This window comes from Acipenser ruthenus, chromosome 8, assembly GCF_902713425.1.
Source record: "Acipenser ruthenus chromosome 8, fAciRut3.2 maternal haplotype, whole genome shotgun sequence".
Lineage (NCBI taxonomy): Eukaryota > Metazoa > Chordata > Actinopteri > Acipenseriformes > Acipenseridae > Acipenser > Acipenser ruthenus.
Window position 1 is genome coordinate 43069774 of NC_081196.1, and position 26604 is coordinate 43096377.

The window sequence follows — 26604 nt, forward strand, 5'->3', positions numbered from 1 at the left end:
GACTTGCATTATAAGAATCGACTCTAAAATATTTGGACATTCTGGGCAGCATGACTATGTTGTCTTTCCTGAAATGGTATGCCACTTTTATTTTATTTTTTATTTTTATTTTTTACTGAATTGCACTTGCTGTCAGACTTCATCAACTCTACTGTGAAATATTTAGCTGTGAAATGTTTTGGTTGGGCTGGACAAAGATAAGATCCTAACATGTAAGTAACCACACACAGAGCGTTACTTTTATAGAAGGAACAGGTGTCTGTTAGTACCGCAGGCTGCAATGCCCTTGCTGGAAATTATGAAGCCTGACACAAAGGACACATGGGGAAACACTTTGCCGGAGGCCCACATCAATTTTGCACAGAATAAATCAGATCCACTTTCACTTCTAGCATCCTTTCCAGCACATATTTAATGTCACTATGCCAGTCTGAGATGTGTATCCCTAATTAAAAAAGAATAATGTTTTAGCTAAATGCAGACAGCAAAGTACAGACTGCCTATCTCGGACACTCAAGGACATTGCTGTATTTTTGGGCCAAGATCCAAAACGTATTGCAAAATGTACTAAATGTTCTGTCTTGTCCAAAATACCATGCCTTTGGATTGGGTACATTCATTGTTAGCAAAATTACACTTTTGCAGGATGTAGTCCGTGCTTCTGTCACACTTCCAGTTATTCAAGTGATGAAACTAGTTAAGGACATCCTTCAGCACAAGTTATTGAGCTTGTTAGCATCTCAAATATATACTGTATGAAGGCCCTATGTCCATCAGTCTGTATGTACATACATTCATCCTTAAGGAACATGTTTATTAATGCAGGTTTCCTTGCACAGCATGTTACATTTAACCGCTGCTCCTGCAAACACTACAGGTGTTGCTAGATTGCGTGAATTGTTTTTCCCTTTGATCACAATTCTGATTTCCACATTAATTTATACAGTGATATTTACAGTGTGTTTACCTGAATTAAACATTCATTTAAAATATAACTTCTTAATGAGTCAGAGTGTCTTGGAGAAATTGTCCTGATTTTTTTTTTTTTTTATCAAATATTGTTTTTTAATCAGTATTCTCAGTTGTGTCTGTACATTTTTCTATAGAAAGCAAGTTATTCTTGCATTTTAATCAACTAATAGATTATATCAAATGCATTCATGATTTCAAGTGAGAACCAAAGTGAGGTACTGTGTGTATTAACCTTTTCAGATGAGTATGTAATGAGCATATTTAGAGTGGTGTGTGCTATTACTGTGATGAGAAAAATCATCATGAAAAGTCAGTGTTATTATTAGTTTATTTAGCAGACGCCTTTATCCAAGGCGACTAACAGAGACTCGGGTGTGTGAACTATGCATCAGCTGCAGAGTCACTTACAACTACGTCTCACCCGAAAGACGGAGCACAAGGAGGTTAAGTGACTTGCTCAGGGCCACACAATGAGTCAGTGGCTGAAGTGGGATTTGAACCGGGGACCTCCTGGTTACAAGCCCTTTTCTTTAACCACTGGACCACACAGCCTCCAGTGTTGGTTCATTGCTGTTCTGTTGCCACTTAAACATTCTTCTCAAGAGACAGAACTGTTTTTGTACACAAAAGGCCATTAACCCTTTCAAAGGTGTGTGTTGTTGTATTATTGTGATTGTCAATATTTTCTTTTTAATGAAAAATCAAAGACATGGTTCAGGTAAATTCTGACTCATATTATTTTCGGACTATATTCACCTTTTACTTCCAGACATTCCTTAAATAAAACTTCATATCAACTACTTTTATCAATACTTTGACATTTATGAGAACCTGATGTCGGCAAAGAATATTCTCTCACCTTATATGGTCTGTAAACTGCAGTTGTTTTAATTCACAATTCGAAGCCTGGCAGAACGTTGGTAACTGAAATAAGCAGATGCATTAGTTACTGCACACAGGTATGTACAGATTGCACTGTGTAAGATATTGCTTCTGCAGATTCCCTTTAGGACAAAAAAGGATTAAAAGCAGTGTGTGCAACACCTGTGCAACATTTGGTTTTTCACAATTCATATTAATTCAAAAATAATGGTAAATGGAAGTTAAATGTAGACCTGTAAGGGGACAGGACATCAAGTAAGCAGGAACATAACACTTTTAAAAGTACAAGGAAGTAAAAGGTTAAAGTCCTGGGTGCCATGTGTGCTATTTCAATGTCTGTATATCTATGTATATCTATGTTATATGTATGTACTATAGATACACTGCCTGGCTACTGTATTACAACCTATATACCCGATTTGGATTTGGCTTAGCTTAAGTTTACTTAGGCATCTATGAGGATCGAGTCCATCCAAAAATGTTGCAGTTGTACCCTAATGGCTATGGCTACTTTCAAGATGGTAATGCACCCATAGAATTGTGCCAGAATTGTGTAATAATGGTTTGGAGCATTATAGAGACTTCAGGCATCTTCCATGGCATGGCAATCCCTGGATCTCAATCCATTTGAGCATGTTTTGGGTGGCCTTGAATGACACATTCGTTATCAAGATCCTCTGCCTACCTCTATGCACCTATTGTGTGAAACATAACTGAATGAATTTGAGACACCTTCCAGCACTGTGACATACGGTGGCCCAGCACGATATTAAGTAAAGGTCCTAATAATGTAGACAGTCAGTGTAAATATACAGTATATATGTATATATTTGTATATCACAAATTTTGTCAGCAAATCGCTACACTGATCCAGGTATTTACTGTATCTTCTTGTGTGGATGTCTACATGTGTAACAATAACTGTCGTCCATACTGAATTTGTATATAACAGTTAGCCACATCTTTAACGAAGAAGTCATGCAAGGTTCCATTTCCAAGATGCTGGCAGACTGCTTTCTAATACGTTGTACCTACAAGCTTTTGTCAACATAGTGGAGTTGTCACAGTGATTCTGTCTTTGTTGAACCTCTTTTACCCATGGTTTTTAAAATGTTTGTCACACCAAAATTTGTTGTAACCTATCAACTTATGACTGTTGTATTTGTGTAAGATTTTGAGGTGTAATAGATATATATATATATATATATATATATATATATATATATATATATATATATATATATATATATATATATTTATTTATGTGCAGTCAGACACTCGAAAAATTAAGTATATTAATAAACCTCTTGTGTTTTGTAAAACAGGTGTGTGTGTTTGTGTGTGTGTGTTTTTTTGTTTTTTTTCTACCATGGTTACTTATTGCCTAAGTTGTGTATGTTTTATAATGATTCTCCATGCAGCAGGATTCATTACAATGGAGTAGAGTCCTGTAGCATTATTTCAGTATCTTTACATACTACAGCTTGTCTCATGTGTTTGTACCCTTAAGGATAGTAGCTCTTGTCTTGGATTTACATGTTAAATCTGCAATATGCAGATATTTCAAAGACAATTCTATTGATAAGTTTCTGCAGCTTCCAATACCTAATCACTTAATGTGTTGAAGTTGAAAATTACTCCAATAATATAGCAGCAATCAATACATGCAGTTCTTTATTTATATAGCTGTACTTGAAATATATGTCATGAAATAAAGTGAAAAAAACAAGATTATCAGCTCAGTGAAAGGAGGGCCAATAATAATGTTAATAAAGTGTTTGTAGTGCAAGTTCTGCAATGCCTGTTATCTTTCCAGATGTATTTGCTGTATTAGCACAAAGCAGAGGAAAGGTAGGCTATACTCTGTTGTTGGCAGGGGTGTTGTGGGGCCTGGGCAGACCACAGTGCTGTTCTGGTACCTTTGTTTGTGGTGGAGCACTCCTATGCAGCTTATTTATTACCTAAAGTCAGCATTTTATTTTTGGTATTTGTAATACAGACACTTTTCCTGGATTCCAGCTGTTACTCACATTCATCAAGGGTGCATAGCATAATATTAACTACTGACACTCACTGTCCGACAGCTCACACAGCAACAGTCACACAGCACAGGCTAGCGGGCAAGGCACAGTTTGGAATGGTTGAATTGTCTTTCCTTCTCGTTGGTTTGTATTTACAGGCCTTATTTTTAATACTGTATACACATTCACTCAATATTATCTTTTATTACCATACATCCAAATTCCCAAAGGCATCACACCTTGTTTTTCATCCAATGATACTATATGAAGAATTGTTGACCTTGTTTTCAAAAACAACCAAAACCGACAACTTTATCAGAATGAGCAGGAACAAAAAAAAAAAAAACAATAAGCTGGACAACTTTAACAAACATCTTACAAAATGCAAATGTCACTTTATTGTATCTTTGCATTGCTATCGTTTTGTCCATGTATTTCTTTGTTTTAGTTTGTTATAAATATGCCTGGCATGCTTTTGGCTTGAAGGCATAGCCAACTCCCAAATCTCTTTAGTAGGCCATTAGCTTTACAGCAGAAATGGAGGTTGCCCGTTGACCTTCAGTTCTCTTAAACCGTTAAGTGGGTTGTAGCGGTGAGGTGAAATTGGGGAGTGTCAAATCATTGGTGACTGTTAAAGGGCATTTAACTTAAAAAGTAAAAAGCATCAAATTACTTTTTTTTTTACTGTTCCTTTATCTTTCTATGATGTTTGCAGTCACACTGAGTGGATTTATAAAAATGACTCAAATATTGTGGGTTTTTTTTGTATATCAGTCTGTGTTAAGGTGTTTCCAGTTGAGTGTAGGAGCTGGTATTTAGTTCTAGTTGCCTGTCAGATATATGTAACCAGATGAGCAAAAGCATCTTCATAAAAGTAAAAGCCAACCCCACCTTATGTTTTTTCTGATGGTGCTGGTGCTTAATAATATAAAGACACTTCAGCGGATCTAGCCTACATTACAGCTGTCTATTGCAGGCAATTAGAAGTGAAGAGCAGCTCCTGAACTCAGTCAAAGCAAAGCAGACTTACATTTGAGAAATTTCAAAAAGAACCATTCCGAATGATTGCACACATCATAACAACGTCAAGTAAGAGTAAAGAAACAAAAGGTTGTTCAAGCTACTTACTCCTAATGTAAAACAGCAAAAAAGACAAATACATCTCAATATATGTGATGAAAGCACCAATTAGCTCATTGTGCAGAAACATTCCAAAGAGCATAATTATGAAATATTTTTGATGACTATAAAAATTGGACAAGACAAACTGTACAAACAACAGTGAGATTCCAGGCAATTAGGCTTGTTATAAAGCTGTGGTAATTTACTGTGGCAATGTGTCATTGAAGACTACCAGAGCTGGAAATCCCAGGCCAATTGTTGTAGTAGCAGGATTGTAGAATCTGTTACTATACCATTGCCTCATAAGCCCATATTTTTGCATGTTTTGGAGGAAATTATGGTGGTTTGATTTTTCAGCACTGACATACATTGCTCCCAGCTGTCCTTAACCAAAAAGCTTTTTTTTTTTGCACATGTTGAAAATGAATACTTTTTAGAATGCAGAATAAAGTGTGACTTAGGACTACAACCATCATTTTATATGAAGTCAATGGATTTAGATGGCCAATCAGGTTAGGTTAGAATGTACTGTAGGTAATTGGCATGGCAGTAAAGTAGCAAACTTTGGGCTAATTTTTTTTCATTGCTCATATGAATTTAAATATAATACCATAACCCCTGCTAAATAATATAGACAAACAGGTACTGGAGAAGGATATAGAGCTGCAAATTTCTACATGCTACAAATTGTGCCTTGACAAACCAGCAACCAGTTGTACTGTATATAAAGACCACTTGAGAACCTGCTGCAAGGTTAATATAATGTTCAAATGGGAAACAAGAACATGAGAATGCAAAGACATTATATAATACAGTATTCTCACCCTTTCACTCTACATAATTATTAGAAAAAAATGTTAGAAAATGATAGAAAAAAAATACCAGTTCCAATTCTAAATCAAATAAGCAACAGCTTCTTAAGATGAATTACGAGTCCCTACATAAAATGTCAGAGATGTTTATCTCTGGTTTGGTAACTTTGTTGAGTAGATTTTTCATTTTCATTATAAAATTGTTTTTTAAAAAATCAAATAATACTCACTAGAATAGTACCTGAATTATGGGCCAGTTATACATATAAAACAGTGTCACACTGAGTGAAGATGCTTTTTACAGCTTCAGTTTTCCAGGTTTATAAATTCCCTTACCTTGGATTATGAATCAGGTGAAATGAAAACAGTGCCATCATTTATTCTGCTGCAATAGAGTAAAAACAGACCAAGGGTGATTAGTGTGTTGAAGCAGAGGTCAGATCTCCAGGAAATTCTAAGACGTTTCTTGAGTTGGAGTTACTTTGAAGCTCTCTCTAAAACAGGAGGCAGGAGAGGTGGAAATGAAACATCACAAAGCCCTTGTTATAAACTTATTTTTCAATCTGGGATTCAATTGAGAGGGAACAAAAGGGTAGGGCAGGTCAAGGTTTTGAAGAATGTATATCTCTAAAAAAAACATACTTAGGACAAGAAAAGCAATAACAAGGTAAAAAACTAAATGTTATGTTTTATGTTAAAGTGTGGTGCCTGCTTGTAACAGAAATACAATGATTCTTGGTTATAAATCTCCCTCCCGACCTGTGAGGGCGCTACGCAGTGAGAACAGAGTTCCCTGGATGGGCTGCCCTGACAGTTCTTTCCTAGGGTTCAAGGGAAGTCAACCAGCTAGAAAGGGGGCGGGACTCCGTTGCATTAACGCATTGACCCGGAAGGGAAACGACGTGGCAGCCGCAGATTGGAGAGGTGGTTGCACTCGTTTACCAAGGTGTCTGACATGTCTGAAGGCATAAAAGGGGAAGGAGAATCGCAATCTGTTCCTTCGCTTTGGTTCATGTTTAGGACTGTGGGAGACCCCAGTGAAAAGTAAGAGTATTGTGAGTGTTTTGTTTGTTTGTCTGTTCATAATTTGTCTTGTTTGTAAATTGCTAGACGGCTAACACGTTTCCTGAGCTGTCACTATGGGCTAGCACAAAGCCAGGAAAACACTTCACCACTGTCACAAAATAAACTTGTATCACCCACCACGAGCACTACTGCACGCACCCAGGACTGGTGACCGTGTCTGTATTATTGTGGGGAGGATGTTATTGTTTATTATTTGGCACTGCAATCCCATTGTTTTTTACCCCGTGCAGTACACATTATTGTGTATTGCCGGGGGATTATTGTTTGGTCGCCAGACCTGGGATTTATAAATAAAATCTTTTCCAAACCGGACTACAATTCTCTGTCTGCTTCATTCACGCACTGCATCACTCCTGCACCTGTATCCACTCAGCCACTTTGTCACACTGCTCGAGAGATATTCTGGTAATGAGAACAGAGGAGTGGCTGGAAAGTCATTTAAATACGGGCTTCCTTCAAATCTGTCAAGGTGTTGAGGATTAGACGTATCAGGCTGATAAGTGGTCTTAAAGTAATATGTGATTAAGAGAGATGAAAAGTTAATATCAAAGGGTTTCTTGGGTGGCAGGACCATTTCTGATCTTTCATACTCAGTTGATAATGTATGAGGCTGTAGCTGCTTACGCAGAGAAGGAAGGGATAGGTGTAAGTGAATATTTTTAATAAAAGTATGAAGTTCCTGACGCTCCAGCTTTGCATAATAACACCATAGGCGGCTCGTGAGTCTTTCATTTGTGGAGGCTATCTCGTACTTCTGCCATGTATTTACTAAACCGAACGAAATACAGTAAGATCCCCCTCTGGGATTGCGAGAATCACACATTTTCCAGGTATATATGTGTGTTTTTATATGCAAAAGTGCCTTTTTGCCATTCCTCACTAAAATTGTAAAATCCCCCCCATTTGCTGGAGCATGGGGGAGAAATCCCCCCAGCACACAAAAATGAAATTCAAGCCCTGCACATGATATAACTATCTTTCTTTCCAACCCGACATGGCAGTAATAGGTTTACCAGCACTATTGACATGTAAGCAGTAGGTCAGTAGCAGTTGTAGCATTGTGAATGACTGCAGCAGTCTTACCGTGGAGTAAAATCCGGCAACTGGACTTGGCAGCATAGGCATCAATGATCTGCTCTGGGTTAATGTCTCTGGTAAGGTTTCAATATGCAGTAAACACAAAGTCGACAATTTCTCTTGACCAATTGTGGATCGCATCCAGTTTCGTTCAAGTTGCATGGCAGAAAATGACCTTTCACATGTAGCTGTACCAGCAGGGAGAGTAAGTGCTAGTTTCAAAAGTTTTGCAAAATTTGGATCGAATTTTGTTTAAGCAGCCGCCTCCAAACTTTCAAGAGTGATGTCTGTGTTTTGTAAATCCATTTTAATCAAATCCATCTCTGTGTGTAAGTTTCTAATTGGTTGAAAGAGCACTTCCATATTTACTGAGCAGTCCATCGATGCCCTCTGGATCACATTTTAGCACTGCATCCACGCTTCTACTATCTGCATTGACTGGGATGAAAACCTGTAATTACATTCACCAACCAGCGTGTCTAACACAGGAAAATACAGCTGTCTGGCCCATGTTTCCTTAGCACTTTCATTTTTACCTGAATGATATTCCTGTTGTCCGAGTGTGCTTGTAATAACTGAGCAGTCAAATGAAGCTGTTTTTTTCACAGGTCGTTTGTGAACATACTCTTCATCTGCATCAGGATTAACAGGCACATCATACAGCTCACAGAACTTTTGGGTTTCCTCCCAAACATCATCCCATTTAGCGCTGGTTCGTATACCCTCTAACGTTTTCACAGTTCTCTGCAATTCACTGAAAGCCTGAGAAAGTGTTGTGTCTTGTATCTGCGGTGCTCTGTGTGCTAAGAGAATTGTACTAAGAATGTGATAAAAAAAAAAAATCAACACACACAAAATCTTATTTTCTGCACATGCTTCAAAAGACCTGGTGCTTCAATGAATCTTCGGTACGGAGATACTGAAATTGAAGAAGGAATCTATGAAAAAGACCTAGGAGTTTATGTTGACTCAGAAATGTCTTCATCTAGACAATGTGGGGAAGCTATAAAAAAGGCCAACAAGATGCTCGGATATATTGTGAGTGTTGAATTTAAATCAAGGGAAGTAATGTTAAAACTTTACAATGCATTAGAAAGACCTCACCTAGAATATTGTGTTCAGTTCTGGTCACCTCGTTACAAAAAGGATATTGCTGATCTAGAAAGAGTGCAAAGAAGAGCAACCAGAATTATCCTGGGTTTAAAAGGCATGTCGTATGCAGACAAGCTAAAAGAATTGAATCTATTCAGTCTTAAACAAAGAAGATTACGTGTGATATGATTCAAGCATTCAAAATTCTAAAAGGTATTGACAATGTCAACCCAGGGACCTTTTTCGACCTGAAAAAAGAAACAAGGACCAGGGGTCACAAATGGAGATTAGGTAAAGAGGCATTCAGAACAGAAAATAGGAGGCACTTTTTTACACAGAGAATTGTGAGGGTCTGGAACCAACTCCCCAGTAATGTTGTGAAGCTGACACCCTGGGATCCTTCAAGAAGCTGCTTGATGAGATTCTGGGATCAATAAGCTACTAACAACCAAACAAGCAAAATGGGCTGAATGGCCTCCTCTCGTTTGTAAACTTTCTTATGTTCTTCTGTTCTTGTCTGAAACTAAGTGCTTCGTCAACGAGAAAAGTAAAAAAGCCATTATCTTGAACTTTCTGTTTTATATTACTTCTGACAACATCAGCAGCAATTTGTAAGAGCTTGTTTTGAGTTGTGTGGCTTGTGAGACTGAAAGATCTTATTTTAGCTTCATCATATTTCGAAAACAAATTGCATAATTCCAGAAAGTTTCCTTGGTTTGATGACTCTTCCCCCTGCAATGCAATTCCTTGTTTAGCTAGGTAAAGCAGTAAACTGATAACTGATTAATCTATATCTCAGAGTACAATGATTCCCCTGCAACAGCATGCAGATTAATTTCAGCAAAAAAATATGAAAATAGACTTGTTTAAAATGCCCCTACTCCATCTTTTATATTCTTTAAAATTTAGAACCCACTGTATTTCAGATCAATATTCATTTAAAAAAAACTTGTTAGCATTATTCAACTTCCTTTTATCATACAATTGCCAATTTAAAGTAATTTGCTTTATACAAAATATTCAGCCTTTAAGAAAATAGTAACTTTTTGTATCATTTACAATAAAGAACATAAATAAATATAAATATAGCAGCAACAAGGGAAATAGAACTACTTAATAAAAAAATGACCAAAAATTAATAAAGAAATAGCTGCTGAGCATTAATTATTTAACATACAATAGTTAATTTAATTTCGCACAAACTATTCTGTGTCAAAACAAAACTCCCAATCTGGAATTGATTGAATTTGCCTTGATGATATATTAACTGGAGCGGAAATCACATTAATTTATTTACTCCCTACAGGCGTTTTTTAATAATAATTTAATTCATTCATTCATTAATGTGAGGATATGCATGCTATAAATGGTATGTAAAGTTTATTTTTATTTTTATAAGGTCAGGACCTGTCCAGTTGTTTTGTTTTTAAGAAGCTTGAAAGCTGCTGTGAGGCAAATGTATTGGAGCATTGCCTGGTCTGTGTGTGTGTGTTGCACTGCTGTTATGGAACCAAAACCCTGGAGGTGGGATGAGGCTACAAGCCTGTCGCTTTTGTACAGGTGGTTGAAAACCTTGCTTGGGGAGTGTGTGGCTGCTGGTTCGTACTTGGAGCATCTCAGATCTAATATGGTAACAAAGTGAATACTGGATGGGTTTCTCAAACTAGAGTGCAGTCGTCATAGAAGTCAATATTAATTAGAAGAGACCAGACAGTGGATGAATAATGATTTGAAAGCAATATGAGTAAACTTTATAACAAACATACAAGATACCTTTTTACACAAACCCTGAACCAAACATCGCTGTCTCCAAAGGTTTGACATTTTTACAAGGCTTTAAAATATTTTTCTCTGGTTTTACATTGATGTTGTACATGACTACAGTACTGTAGTAGTAGAATATTTAAGAACTGCACATGTTCCAGACACAGAGCACGATGACACCGCACAAATTTGACCTTCTTTGTGATCTTTTAGAGATGCCTTCTTTGTGTCTTGTCCCTGCTAAGGTGCCTTGGCAGACAGCCATTTGGTGAGATGAACAAGAATTGTGGTACATTTTTAATCTCATGTCAAGGGTAACCATTGACTTTATCACCCAGTCTAAATCATCTTGGCTTTTTAAGACCACCTCCTCATAAAGACTGCCTTTCATAGTGTACTTTGCATAAAAGCAATATGTAAAATATAAATCAGATTGAATAGCAGACATTTTGTCTATAAAAAAAACATGGTTTATTATCCCATTCCTCATTTCATTAACTATCATTCTATTTCAGCTGCAAAATTATCTTCACACATAGTACTTCTTGCATTAATAAAATTATCCCATAAATCATACCTGTAATGCAACACCTTCATCTATTTGGATCTCACATATTCTGCGTTGAAATAATATGAATATTTTAAACTGTTATGGAATAGTAGCCACTTATTTTAATGCCTAGGATCATTGGAAATAATGATTTCAGCTGATTTCAGCTGTTGAACTGTCGAGAGAGCATCGCCTTCGTGCAATCGGCATGTTGGCGGCTGGACTAGGGAAGCGTACTGTGGCTCGTCGTCTTGGGTGCTCACAGCCAGCAATTTCAAACCTGGTGAGACGGTATAACCAGACACACTCTGTCAATGACAGGCCATGAACTGGGAGACCAAGAGTCATAACACCTGCCCAAGATCCGACAGATCATTTTGCAGCATCTTCGTGATGTCAATTCTTAATCAGCACAATAAAAAGTCACTGCACCTGCTCTAAAACAGAGTTTGTATTTTTCGATCACATCTAGTGATTTTATCCAAATATAAGTGATAAGTTTCTTTTGATGCTCAAATATATATATATATATATATATATATATATATATATATATATATATATATATATATATATATATATATATACAGACGTGCTCAAATTTGTTGGTACCCCTCCACAAAAAATGAAGAATGCACAATTTTCTCTGAAATAACTTGAAACTGACAATCACCATCCACCATTGTTTATTCCATATTTAATAGAAATCAGACTTTGCTTTTGATTTTTTATTCAACATAATATTGTAAATAATAAAACAAATGAAAATGGCATGGACAAAAACGATGGGACCGCTATCCTAATATTTTGTTGCACAACCTTTAGAGGCAATCACTGCAATCAAATGTTTTCTGTAGCTTTCAATGAGACTTCTGCACCTGTTAACAGATAGTTTGGCCCACTCTTCCTGAGCAAACTGCTCCAGCTGTCTCAGGTTTGATGGGTGCCTTCTCCAGACTGCAAGTTTCAGAATAGTCCAATGTTTTGTTCTTATCCATTCTTGGGTGCTTTTAGCTGTGTGTTTTGGGTCATTAGCCTGTTGGAGGACCCATGACCTGCGACTGAGACAGAGCTTTCTGACACTGGGCAGTAAGTTTCGCTCCAGAATGCCTTGATAGTCTTGAGATTTCATTGTGCCCTGCACAGATTCAAGGCACCCTGTGCCAGGCGCAGCAAAACAGCCCCAAAACATAACCGAGCCTCCTCCATGTTTCACTGTAGGTATGGTGTTCTTTTCTTTGAAAGCTTCATTTTTTCGTCTGTGAACATAGAGCTGATGTGACTTGCCAAAAAGCTCCAGTTTTGACTCATCTGTCCAAAGGACATTCTCCCAGAAGGATTGTGGCTTGTCAATATGCATTTTAGCAAATTCCAGTCTGGCTTTTTTATGTTTTTCTTTCAAAAGTGGAGTCCTCCTGGGTCTTCTTCCATGGAGCCCACTTTCGCTCAAAAAGCGATGGATGGTGCGATCAGAAACTGACGTACCTTCACCTTGGAGTTCAGCTTGTATCTCTTTGGCAGTTATCCTTGGTTCTTTTTCTACCATTCGCACTATCCTTCTGTTCAATCTGGGGTCAATTTTCCTCTTGCGGCCGCGCCCAGGGAGGTTGGCTACAGTTCCATGGACCTTAAACTTCTTAATAATATTTGCAACTGTTGTCACAGGAACATCAAGCTGCTTGGAGATGGTCTTGTAGCCTTTACCTTTACCATGCTTGTCTATTATTTTCTTTCTGATCTCCTCAGACAACTCTCTCCTTTGCTTTCTCTGGTCCATGTTCAGTGTGGTGCACACAATGATACCAAACAGCACAGTGACTACTTTTCTCCATTTAAATAGGCTGAATGACTGCTTACAAGATTGGAGACATGTGTGATACTAATTAAAGAAACTAATTAGTTTGAAATATCACTATAATCCAATTATTTATTATCTTTTCTAAGGGGTACCAACAAATGTGTCCAGGCCATTTTAGAATATCTTTGTAGAATAAGCAATAATTCATCTCTTTTCACAGCTTCTTTGCTTTATTCTATGACATACCAAAGGCATGCAAGTATACATGATAAAATAGCTTTTAATTTCATCACTTTTCAGGAGGAATGAAGCATTATTTCAATGAGCTGTAAGGGTACCAACAAATTTGAGCACGTCTGTATATATATATATATATATATATATATATATATATATATATATATATATATATATATATATATATATAAATCATTGATTTTTTATTTTTATTTTTTTTAATAAATAAGTCAGGAGGTTAAGGACCTCCTCAGTTGTGTCTTCCTATTTCTATAAAATGAGCAGCTTTTTTGTTTCACCAAGAAAGGGTGCAAACTTTAAATAATTGCTTTATACTGTAAACATAGCCCTCAGTGGCTGGCTGTAAAGCATGTCACTGGCTGCCCCAGGATCTAGTACACAATAACCTTAGGAACTACATGGAATGCAGATTTACTTAAATGAGCTTTTGTCAGCTTCAATTTACACATTATGTACATTATGGCTAAGCAATGTGTTATCCTACTTGTCAGAAGGGAGCTACCCCTTCCGGAAGTTTCTGTTTTGAGTGTTCTGTTGATTTTTATCGATAGTAATATGCTTTGAGATTTCTTTATGCCACACTAGCTTGTTTATATCTGCATTGTTTAAATCTAACACAATCCTATTTTGCATGGAGTCTTATGACTGTTCTGAAAAAAAAAAAATCACAGTAGTCCTTTGAAAATTTTACATAATAAAATATCTACTTTGATATTCATATTTTGTATAGAAAAAGGAGGCCCATTTTAATTAAATATTATCTGGGAAAGGCATTTTAGGAAAATGTAAATTCCTGGAGAATTCATGCAGAGCATGCGCCTTATGTTGATTTCATATATTTGTGTTTTTCCAAAAGTCTTGTCCCAGCTAAAAGATAAATGAATATGTTTGAGGGCATGTCTTGGAAGGTACAGTGTCTCTAAGAAGAAATATGCTCCTTTTAAACGGTTGAAGCATACAGTATAAGGAGAGTGCCTGCTTCAGAACCCAGTTTCCCACCACCTTGAAATGAGCACTTAAAATGCCTGACCTTGATTTAGCAACAGTAACCAACTCCCTGCAATACAGAGCATGAGGAGAACAGAAACTGGTCACGTTGCCTACTAACAACGTGCCTTGGTTGGCTAATTTAAAAACAACAATTTACAGGCTAGGAAGTCTGCACTGGCTCTTGTCATTCCTGATTGTGGCAGGGCAAAAGCCCTGCACGTGTAAATAATGTATTATATTGTATTGTGTGTATGTATAGTTTAAAAATATATATAGAATAAATGTGCACTAGATATGGCAGGTTTTTGCAGTTATAAATAAAGTTGTGAAGTTTTGAATTTAAGTTTGGCAGGGATGGGGTTAAATCCAACTCTGCCAAATCCATGTGCAGAATGTGGCTGGGGCTTAATTGACTAATTGATGATCAATTAAGCCCAGCCACATGGTATATAAAAGGAGCTGGAAAGCCAGTTCGTTTGGTTTTTGTTTCAGCAAGCATGCAGCCTCACTATTGTGTGGAGAGCCAGTGTGAGTGAGTTGTATAGGGATTAATTTAGGGGATTTTGATCCCACCCCAGTTTATTTTAGTGTGTCAGAGTAGGTTCCGGAGCGGGACCTCCCTTTTAGTGGGAGCAGCGCTAAGCCAGTGTGTGGCAAACTTTTGTTTTTAGCTGTTTCTCACTGTGTTTTGTTTTGCATTCTTTTGGAGCTCTTATTTTTATTACGCTATGTCTGTGTATGTCCTCCTGCACTAGGGCTATCATTGCTGGTACCCTAGTGGCAGCCACCTGTCATAACATTTTGTTTACTTTAATAAAATCGTGACGCCTGTGTGGCATTGTCAGCTGCATCCCTCTGTCTCTCTCTCATCATTCAGCGGACACCCACAATTAAAGTAGCAGGTACTAAGACCCCCTGTTGCACTGATGAACTGAGAAATAATGAAATAAAATGAATGACAACAAACTGACAGGTAAAAAATGGCAGAAATGGGAAATTACAAGCAAAATAATGATATAATATAAAGGGCTACCAGCGCAGCAGGTAAGGGTGCAAAGCTGCCTAAGATCAGACTCACATTACTTTCAAGCTGTGTTTCAAAGATAAGTCTTGATCCAGCTTTGACTTGACTTGCTAATTACAACATGACAGGCACATCCTGATCAAAATGGCTACGACATCCCTGAGGCTTTCAGCTTTTGCTGCAGGATAAACAGTTTGCTGTATAAGATACTTACTGAAAGTATTTAGTAACTTCATATTATACTAGTGTTTAGTGGTAAGTGGAAAATCCAAGTTTACTTTGGTTTAAAACGGTGTGATGCATTTCCAATAGAGGAAGCAATGAAATTACAGAATGGCACCACAGATGGCTCAATATCAAACCAAACAATATCAGAATAAGAAAGTCCTCAAAATGCCCCTACCAGAGACGCTTATCAGGATTTGAAAATAAAACTAGCGTAGTGATTTCATTTTACAAAATGTTTTTAAAAATTCACTTTTTTCATCTTCATCACTGCATACTTTGTGACCCTCCACTCACCTTATGTTACTGAGGACATAGAAGCTGGCCATTACAGCTCATTGCACGCAGCTCATTTTACAGACCTGCTGACTCTGGTACTACAGTGGGAATGCATAATATATGCAGCAAGAGATGTTGAGATCAAAAGGGCAATGATGCATGTACTGATCCACTGATAAAATGGTACCACAGCGGTACTGTAATATTTGTGTATGTTTCCATTGATAATGAACCCATCAAGGATTCATTTCAGTACCATTGTGCTACCATATTTTCTTCCCCATCCATTGTGTTGCTATTGTTGGCAAACATTGGAAACATGTTCCCCTGTACATATTGTCAATGTTTAAGGCAATAATGCAATCCTGCATACTGATTTCCTCCATTAGTAATGGCTTTTCTCCTCTCTCTCCATATGAAATATACCAACAGTTCAATATATTCAAGGCCAGTCTACTCCATAATACTTAAATGTCAAATCTTCGCTGAAATGTCAAATCTTCTGATGCTAGTTTGTTCTGTGGGCAACCTTTATCTCTGTTGCGATAGAGCTTGGCTTTTCTCAAGGTGCCCAAAGGAAAAAGGAAATAAAAAAGAAGGTCTATTTCACTCTTCATAGAACTCTTCGACAGACTGGATGACTGATGTGCCTCACAATCATTTTCCTTTCCAATCCACACCTAGATATATGATGTGTCTGCAGGTCCCGAATGGAGAATCTTCTTTCAAAGGTTAATGATCACTGACCATGTTCATGGGTCATTGCACATGTCATCTATAAGAAATATAGGAAGCTTTCAAGAATTTCTAAATTTCTCATTAGTTTTGAGCTCAAAATCAACTCGAGACATATTAATGTGTGGTAATATATTCTGACCCATATCTATCTACCTATTTGTTTATTTAGCAGAAGCATTTATCCAAGGCGACTTACAGAGACTAGGGTGTGTGAACTATGCATCAGCTGCAGAGTCACTTACAATTACGTCTCACCCGAAAGACGGAGCACAAGGAGGTTAAGTGACTTGCTCAGGGTCACACAATGAGTCAGTGGCTGAGGTGGGATTTGAACCGGGGACCTCCTGGTTACAAGCCCTTTTCTTTAACCACTGGACCACATAGCCTCCTTCCTATCTATCTATCTATATCTGTATGTATAAACTATATATATATGTATATATATGTATGTATATAGTTTATAATTTGCAAAATCAGTATTCTGGGTCTTGCCTTTTGGTACACATTGCCTTCTGTTACACTGCACAGTAATTATTTGGAGTAATTATTTGGAAACTCCAGTGTAATTATAGGGTATTGGCTATGCTCTATTCATAAGGTTATACTGCCATTCACATTTGATTGCGTACAGTTTATTAATGCACACATTTATGTTAATGTGCTCTATTATCCCATTAAAAGTATAATTGAACTAAGTGGTAAAAAGTAGCATTTACCTTTACATGGTTAATACTGTGTTTCTTTTTATCCTGCAATGTACTGTATGAGTAGGTTCTCTTTGCCCTACATGAACATTATTTAATACAGTATAGAAGTTTGGCTTTTACAGCAATGCAATATAAAAAACCCACCAAAATGTAAATAAATGTACCCGGAGGACAGGCTAACATGCAAAAGAAATTAGGTTTGAATAATGACAAAGTGATAAATCCCAATGTTGGCTACATTTACCACTAACATAGAGGTAGCACACTATGATTGTAGCACTATTATTCCAGAAAAGAAAAAATCTTGACCCTGTCCTTTTTTATTTTAACAAGGGTTTACAAGAAACTTCTAAGTGCCACGCCACTGGGTGTCATCTTATTGTAACTAAGGAGGGACTATGATAACACTATGTAACACAATTTTTATTCCTGGGTAGTAAGTGTTATTTCCTAATTGCTTATGCCTCAAAAGTATAGAAAATGGCTATTATTCCCCACAAACTTTGCTTTTGTGACCAGGACAGTGATATTTTGAAATTTACCTATTTCCAATGAGAAAACGGGCGAATTTGTGTCTTTTCGTTTACATAAAATCAGAAAAAAACAACAAATTAACATGTATTTATACTAAAGTACTACAAAAATGACTACAAAAGATTTAGAAGTGAGTAGTTTTTCGAGATTTATGATTATACTGTAAATCACTTTCACGAATCAGCCCCCAAATGTAGTCTCCCATCATGTTCTCATTATACTGTCCTTCATTGACAGCTCATCCAGGAGCCTCAATGCCGTGCTGCTCCATAATGGTAACAAGTAGTGCAGCAGTGTGGAGTAGTGGTTTGGGCTCTGGACTCTTGACTGGAGGGTCGTGGGTTCAATCCCCAGTGGGGGACACTGCTGCTGTACCCTTGAGCAAGGTACTTTACCTAGATTGCTCCAGTAAAAACCCAACTGTATAAATGGGTAATTGTATGTAAAAATAATGTGATATCTTGTAACAATTGTAAGTCGCCCTGGATAAGGGCGTCTGCTAAGAAATAAGTAATAATAATAATAAAAGTACCCGTCTCTTCCCCTGGCTCACTCGGTGCACCTCAAAGAGGATTACAACAGCATCAAGACCTTGCTGGACGCCTTGAAGTATGATGAGTACGGCTGGGACCCCCAGCAGGTGCTGATGCCACCACTGCACATCAAATTGGGCCTTATGAAACAATTTGTCAGAGCTCTAGATAATGAGTCGGCAGCCTTCAAGTACCTTCAAGACTTCTTCCCTAAGCTGTCTTCGTCGGACCACAGATAAAGAAGATCATGGAGTGCAATGAATTCCCCAAGAAGAACATGGGAGCGTACTCGGAGGAGCAAGGCGAGCGCTTCCACCAGGATATACTGGACTTTGAACGCCGCTACCAAGGACAGTGACTTCCGTATGGCCAGTCTTCGGGGAGAATTTGTCATGTGCTTAGTGATGTCATTGCATATGTCATTGATGATGTCATATGTGATGTCAAGTGTGACAGGAAACATACACATAAGGGTGCAGAGTTAAGGTTGCGTGGCTACCCTAACTTGCAATTTTCTAACCTTTTGGACATTTGCAAACAAACCTTAACGTTAGTTTAACAAAGTTTTTGCCATTGAATTAGTTAGTTTTGCAGAAGGTATCTTGGAAAATCAAACAACCAATGAGAAGTATGTAAAGATTTTTTTTAAAAGCCAGGTTTATTGAGGCAAAATCAAATGTTGTTAATCCCTGCCCCAGAGGCTAGAGGAGGGGGGAAAGCAAACTGTTCCTGGAGTCCCCAGCAACAGCTGCCTTGGAGGCTGGAGAGGTGGCAACAGCAACGGCTCTGTACCTGAGGCTGGAGAGGTGGGGACAGTAACAGCTGTACCTGAGGCTGCAGATGTGGCAACAGCAACGACTGTAACTGAGGCTGGAGAGGTGGCAACAGCAACGGCTCTGTACCTGAGGCTGGAGAGGTGGGGACAGTAACAGCTGTACCTGAGGCTGCAGATGTGGGGACAGCAACGGCTGTACCTCAGGTTGGAGAGGTTGGGACAACAATGGCTGCCAGAAAGGCTGCAGATATGGCAACAGCAAGGACTGCACTTGAGGTTGGAGAGGTGGGGACAGCAATGGCTCTATCTGAGGCTGGAAAAGTGGGGAAAGCAAGGGCTGTACCTGAGGCTGAAGAGCTGGTGACATTATTTGAACAGTACTGCCAGGGAGCAGTTATTCTTCATGTTATGTGGCTCTGTCCACTCTCTCTAGAAAGATTATGTAAGAATCCTAGGTTTTTAGGAAGACGGATGCGTTGTGTGCAATTTAAGGTCTTGATGCCATATTGGATTTGCCGTTGCTTCTTCTCTCTTCTATCTGTCAGGCCCATCTTTCAAGTCTTGTCAGTTCTTACCTGAATTAGATAGGAGATATTTGGACCAACCACCAAAGGAAAAAAAGGTTTCTGAAATGTAATAAATAGAATTCTGTATAGTGATTTGGATATCTGGAAATATATATAATAATCTGTGATATACTAAGAGTATTTATTAAAAATGAAATAATAACAATAACAGGTTACATGCATTTCTAAATTGAATTGCCCAAAAGTTTACTCGAAATGTAATAAATATAATTCTGTATACTTGTACGTCACTGTACTGTCTTGACGAGTTTTACACATAAACAATTACAATACGAATATTACTACAGTTGTATTGTCACTATTAATAATATACTGTATTGTACTTTTTTTTTACCGGCTTTAGACTACTCGCTGCGAGTAGTATTTATTTATTTTCTCAATTCATTTTCTAATATATATATATACATATTTGTAAAACTGAAACGACAGCAATACATTTTTGTACTTTTCAACAATGTAGGTAAATAAACTTAGAAGGAAACTTTTTACAGAAGCGCAGAATCACAACAAGTTATAAAAAAGTCAAATTTATTTTTCTTTTTTTCTGCTTTTTTGGTTAACAGGGTATTCCTTTACCATGAGTCTAAGGCTGTTCACAATCAACACAGATAATGCACTTCTCCACACGCGCAGTGCACTTTCCACACGCCTCCTTTCTGCACACGGCACAGCTGTACGTAGTATTTTTATTGCATTTGCTAACCTGGCATTGGCGTCTCTTGCGGCTCTCAGCGTGGTTGCCCGCTTCAGCTGTGGGTACATACTTGACAGTCTCTCTCTGTTCCAAATGCTTCTTGCGAAGTTCCTGTGCTAATTGTAAAATATATTCTCTCCTTGGTAAATTCTTCTCCGTGCATTCGTTGTAAAGTACTCAGGAGTTAATGGCTGCCAGGTCCAATACATTGTAAAACACCTGAACAGGCAACCGTCGGGAGCCAGCTTTCACGGAATACTTCGGTGCCGTCTGATCCAAAACATCAACTCCATATTTTGTTGTGTTGTAAAACTCCACGGTCTCTGGTATTTTTTTCACTAATCCCGATGGTAATTGACTGATCAAAAAAGTGCACCTGGCAAGCAGGCACCAGCTTTTGAAATGGCTGATTGAAAAACAATAGACTGTCAGTCATTCACTCAGGCAGTCGAGACTAATCTAATTAAAGCTAAACACATTGACTGGTAAATAAAAATAATAAAGTTGAATACCGTTCTGTATAATCAAAATACAATTGTTTTCTGTGTGGCCTTCAATGTAACTGCTCCCGGGGCTTTTAGGTATAATGTAATATATCTCATTTATTTCTGCACTCCCGCGTTTCATGCTTTGTGAGAATATTTAATACATACGGACAGAAAGGTACACGAACGCGCAGCCCCATATGTGTTACACGAGTGGAGAAAATTACATTTTAAAACCAAAAACCGCCAAAATGATGGCCGCAGTGTCTAGTGTTAATAGAGTAGGTGTGTTTCCTATTCCTATACAGATGCTCACAATCTGCTGGAGGGTGTCACGTAGCCACAGGATGGGCATTTATAATGGTAGCCACAGGATGGGCATTTATCCTGGTGGGTTAGTGGATTATATATTTGTGCTCTAGGCTTGAGTGAAATTAATTTAAGCAACCCAGTAAACCTTTTAAAAGGAACAAAAAAAAAAACCAGTCACAACACTAATAGGATAACAGTTTCTTTCGGAGAGACCTTGTATATTAAGATTACACACTCTCTTTGTTAAGAATACACACTCTCAATTTAAAAACATTTGTAGTTTAAAACATGATCCTAAGAGCAAAATCATATTTTAAAAGCTTGTAATTGTGAGAGGTGACCAATTTCCCTTGGAGAAACCATGTTTATCAAGAGTCCAAGCCCTCAATTAAAAAATATGAAGTTTAAAACATAATCCTATCTTTCAGGAGAGCAATTCTATTAAAAGCTTAGTACTATGTTATTCAGGCATACAAAACAATCTTATTCACCCATCTAAAACTAATGGTATTAGCATATTCTACTTATATAAGACATCTATTTTTCAGGCAGATCATTTTTGCTTGCTCTCTTCTTTTGAAAAGTTATTAATTCACAGCAGGCAGGTGATGTCAAGTAGGTGAGAATTTTCAGACAGTTTCTTATTCAGGATTCAAAACGGCTGGGTTCAGCAACACACAAGCTCAGGTTGAGATCTAAGATTGAGAAAAATTTGGTGGCAATTGACTCTGATATGTATTTCTGTCTGACAGCTGCCAACTTACTCTAGTTGATGTCACTGCATATGCTTATGCTCTGTGGTTACAATGTGTCTGAAAACTAATAAACCTACTATGCACTAATAAAGACTTGCTAAAAAATACTTATAATGCATTTAGTTAAAATGCATATAATGCATTAAGTAAAAATACATATAATGCATTCCTAAAGCTGTGTTCAAATGTAAAAACGCACTTCTGTAGTGCAGAGTGGCATGAATTGAATTGATATGTATTGAGATATTCAGACATAGATTTGTGCACTAAGATCTGTCAGCAGCATCAAATGCACCTGTCAACAGCATTAAATAAAGGAAGCTTGATTTTCTGTGCATTAGGAAACTGCCCTCTGGTTGTGGAGACTGAATTGCAGCATCAACAGAGAACAACATATTGATGGCAAGTTAGTGTTGTGCAGTGTCCAGACACTTAGTTCTTAGTGCTGATTGTTTCAGTTCTAATACAGTGTACCACTCAAAATGAACCATATTCAATAAACATGATAGTTTTCTCATTCACTTATGAATTCCTGGTTTGTGCAATTATGAGAGAATCACATGATCATGTGGGACACATCGATTGGAAGGGAGTTTAGTCTCTGTGTCTCCTGTGAGTCACATGATTACTGGCATTGCGTCTGCTTAGGACTCAAGAGTAAACATTCCAAACACTGATTGCACATGAAGTCATTCACATCACACCTCAGCACACCTGTAACCTCCCAGGAGCAACCGTTTCCCATCTTGAGTGTATCCAGATTAAAAAGACACTCAATTATTCCCCTGGAGAACAATTGAAGGATTACATCTTCCTGTATTAGACTGAAGCTCAACTACTTGAACTACTCAAAGCCAGGGATGAACATAATAAAGACACTAACTGCAGTGTTGCCGTGCTCGGATGCATTCTTATTGAGCAGGGTGCGTGTGAGCCTATAATGGACAATAATCTTTTCCACTGACAGGAAGGCATAGACCCAAACCGAAACCTGTGTTTGGAAATTATTGGTATGCTTGTTAAAATATATATTCTTCTTCTTCTTCTTCTTCTTCTTCTTCTTCTTCTTCTTCTTCTTCTTCTTCTTCTTCTTCTTCTTCTTCTTCTTCTTCTTCTTCTTCTTCTTCATACTATATTGTTTTATTTACCGGTGGGTGTTACCCCTACCGCTCTCAATTAAGTTTCCACTAAACCCAAACATATCCAGTCCATTATGGTTTATTAAACCTTGAAAGACAGCTTTATCTCCATTCAGTTTCTGGGCATTCAGATCTTGAGGCTTGTATTTCTCCACTGCTTATAATTCTGATAAGGATGGTGATGCATGTTTTATCACTACTTTTATGTTTATAGCGTCTTTTTTGAAAATATCACCATCTTCAGAAATGAGGAAAATGCACTTCCGTCATATTTTTCCTTGTGATGTGAAAGGTGAGTATATCAGTCTGTCAGAGAGGTTGCTATGATAATTTTTACCGTTGCCATGGAAAAATTAGCTCCTGCATTAAATTCCCTTTCAAACTTGAAAATGCCTGAGCTTGTCGCAAGCCTGACCATAACAACACTATATTTTATCTCAATCATAAGAACATAAGAAAGTTTACAAACGAGAGGAGGCCATTCAGCCCATCTTGCTCATTTGGTTGTTAGTAGCTTATTGATTCCAGAATCTCATCAAGCAGTTTCTTGAAGGATCCCAGGGTGTCAGCTTCAACAACATTACTGGGGAGTTGGTTCCAGACCCTCACAATTCTCTGTGTAAAAAAGTGCCTCCTATTTTCTCTTCTGAATGCCCCTTTATCTAATCTCCATTTGTGATCCCTGTTTTTCAGGTAAAAAAAGTCCCTTGGGTCGACATTGTCAATACTTTTTAGAATTTTGAATGCTGGAATCAGATCGCCGCGTAGTCTTCTTTGTTCAAGACTGAATAGATTCAATTATTTGAGCCTCTCTGCATATGACATGCCTTTTAAACCGGAATAATTATGGTCGCTCTTCTTTGCACTCTTTCTAGAGCAGTAGTATCCTTTTGTAGCGAGATGACCAGAACTCTAGATGAGGTCTTACTAACGCATTGTACAGTTGTAAAATTACTTCCCTTAATTTAAATTCAAAGGCCAACAAGATAGCTTCCCCACATTGTCTAGATGAAGACATTTCACAGTCAACATAAACTCCTAGGTCTTTTTCATAGATTCCTTCTTCAATTTCAGTGTCTTCCATATGATATTTATAATGCACATTTTTATTGCCTGCATGCAGTACCTTACACTTTTCTCACATATCATTTGCCATGTGTCTGCCCAGTTCTGAATGCTGTCTAGATCATTTTCAATGACCTTTGCTGCTGCAACAGTGTTTGCCACTCCTCCTATTTTTGTGTCGTCTGCAAATTTAACAAGTTTGCTTACTATACCAGAATCTAAGTCATTAATGTAGATTAGGAATAGCAGAGGACCTAATACTGATCCATGTAGTACACCACTGGTTACCTTGCTCCATTTCTCCTCTAATCAGTACTTTCTGTTTTCTACATGTTAACCACTCACTAATCCATGTGCATGCATTCCTTGAATCCCTACAATATAAATTGATTGACCTAGAGAATTGGAGAGTTATCCGGCATACTTCAGTCAGTGGATTTTGATCATTATCTCTATAGCCTGGTTGGACGGATATAAATCTATGATCAACTATCTATATTTTCGTGTTGTTTTGGGAATTAATAGAAATTAATAATCTGGATTTAATTTTAAATATTCTTATCAGTACATTGAATCACAGCTTGTACTGTAGGATATATAATATGTATGTAGGATGTAATATATAAGAACAGAAATGTAGTTATTTAGATGAATATGCTCTTTGTCAGCCAGTTACTGCATGAAATATTTAAAAATTCAATCTACAACAATGAAAAAAAGGTTTATCCAATGGATACTTATACAATAAAACAACACATAAATTATGTATCATGATAGTTAATCTTCCCTTTTCTGGTACATTTGTCGTATTTCACTTGATTTATCTGCCCTTTCTTTAACAGGATTGACCTTGATTAAACCAGGCTCCATAACAATAAAGGTTTATCAATAAAAGTAATTTGTGCATAAACAAGGAAATATCTTGGACATTCAGGCTTTGCATATTAAAACTAGTATATATTTGATAGACCTCTGTATAATATATAAAACTGTACATCTTAGCAATGATATAGGTGGATTCCAACTTTTAAACACCATGCTGGGAATACGTGGGGCTTGATACAGGTAATAAAACCTCAGGCAATTCTATTAAATCATAAATGACCTACCTTCTAGAGGTCAAATGTAGACATGGACAGTGAAGGTTTGACATTAATAGTCTCTGTGCCTGGTAGCACAAAAATATTGATCCTGCATCAACCAATATTTTGTGGAGTACTTCTAGAATACATTAGAATACAAATGTAAATCATATAAAGAACTGTATTAGAGCTAAGACATCGCAGTTAATCATAACGAAAATGTAGAGTGGATCAAAACTGCCGAAGAAAAGGAAGTTCAACAATAAGAGAAATGTAACATTACAACAGAAATAATCAAGACAGGACTGAAGAGGACCAAGAACTGGAAAGCACCAGGGCCAGATGGCAGCCATGGTTTCTAGCTCAAATATTTTACATCTTTACACCCAAGACTACAACTACACATTCAGGCAGTTCTCTCAGGAGAACTCCCTGAATGGCTAACACATGGAAGAACAGTGCTAATAATGAAAAACAAAAATGTGGGTCATCAGGTTGTTCCCAACTACCGGCCAATCACATGTCTCCCAACCATATGGAAACTGTTAATCTCCATAATAAAAGATTATATCTATGATTCCCTAGATTGACATGGATAGCTCACATGGGAGCAAAAAGGATGCCAACAAAATGCAAGAGGCGCCAAAGACCATCTACTGATTGACAAGTTAATTATAAAGATTGCCAAGTCCAAGCAAATAAGCCCTAGAGTAGTATGGATACACTGCAGGAAGGTCTATGATTCAGTTCTGCATTCATGGATACGAAAGACACTGAAGAAGTATGGCATTGCAAATAACATTTTCTCAACATTTCCATCAATTTCTTAGAGGTAGCCATGAATATGTGGAAGACAGACCTCACCACACAAGGTCATACCCTAGGCACTGTCAAGGGAATCTTCCAAGGTGACGCTTTGTCACCCATGCTCTTCATCATTTGCCTGCTACCTCGGACCATCTGTGGCAGGGCAAAAGCCCTAAAATGTAAATAGTGTGTGTAAAATGTAAATAGTGTGTGTGTTGAAATGTAAGGTTGGCAGGGATGGTGCTGTGAGTTGTGAACTGTTTTGTTTAGGGTAGTGAAGGTGAATTTCCAGGCTACTGATTACTCTTTTGTTAACCCTTTTATTTTGGCCCTTGTGCCCTGTTTATCTGGTTTCTGTCTGTGTAATAAATGTGTGCTTTAGTGCATGAACTGCAGCTTCCGTCTCTGAGTCTCTAATTCCTGTCGGTGACATCTTGGG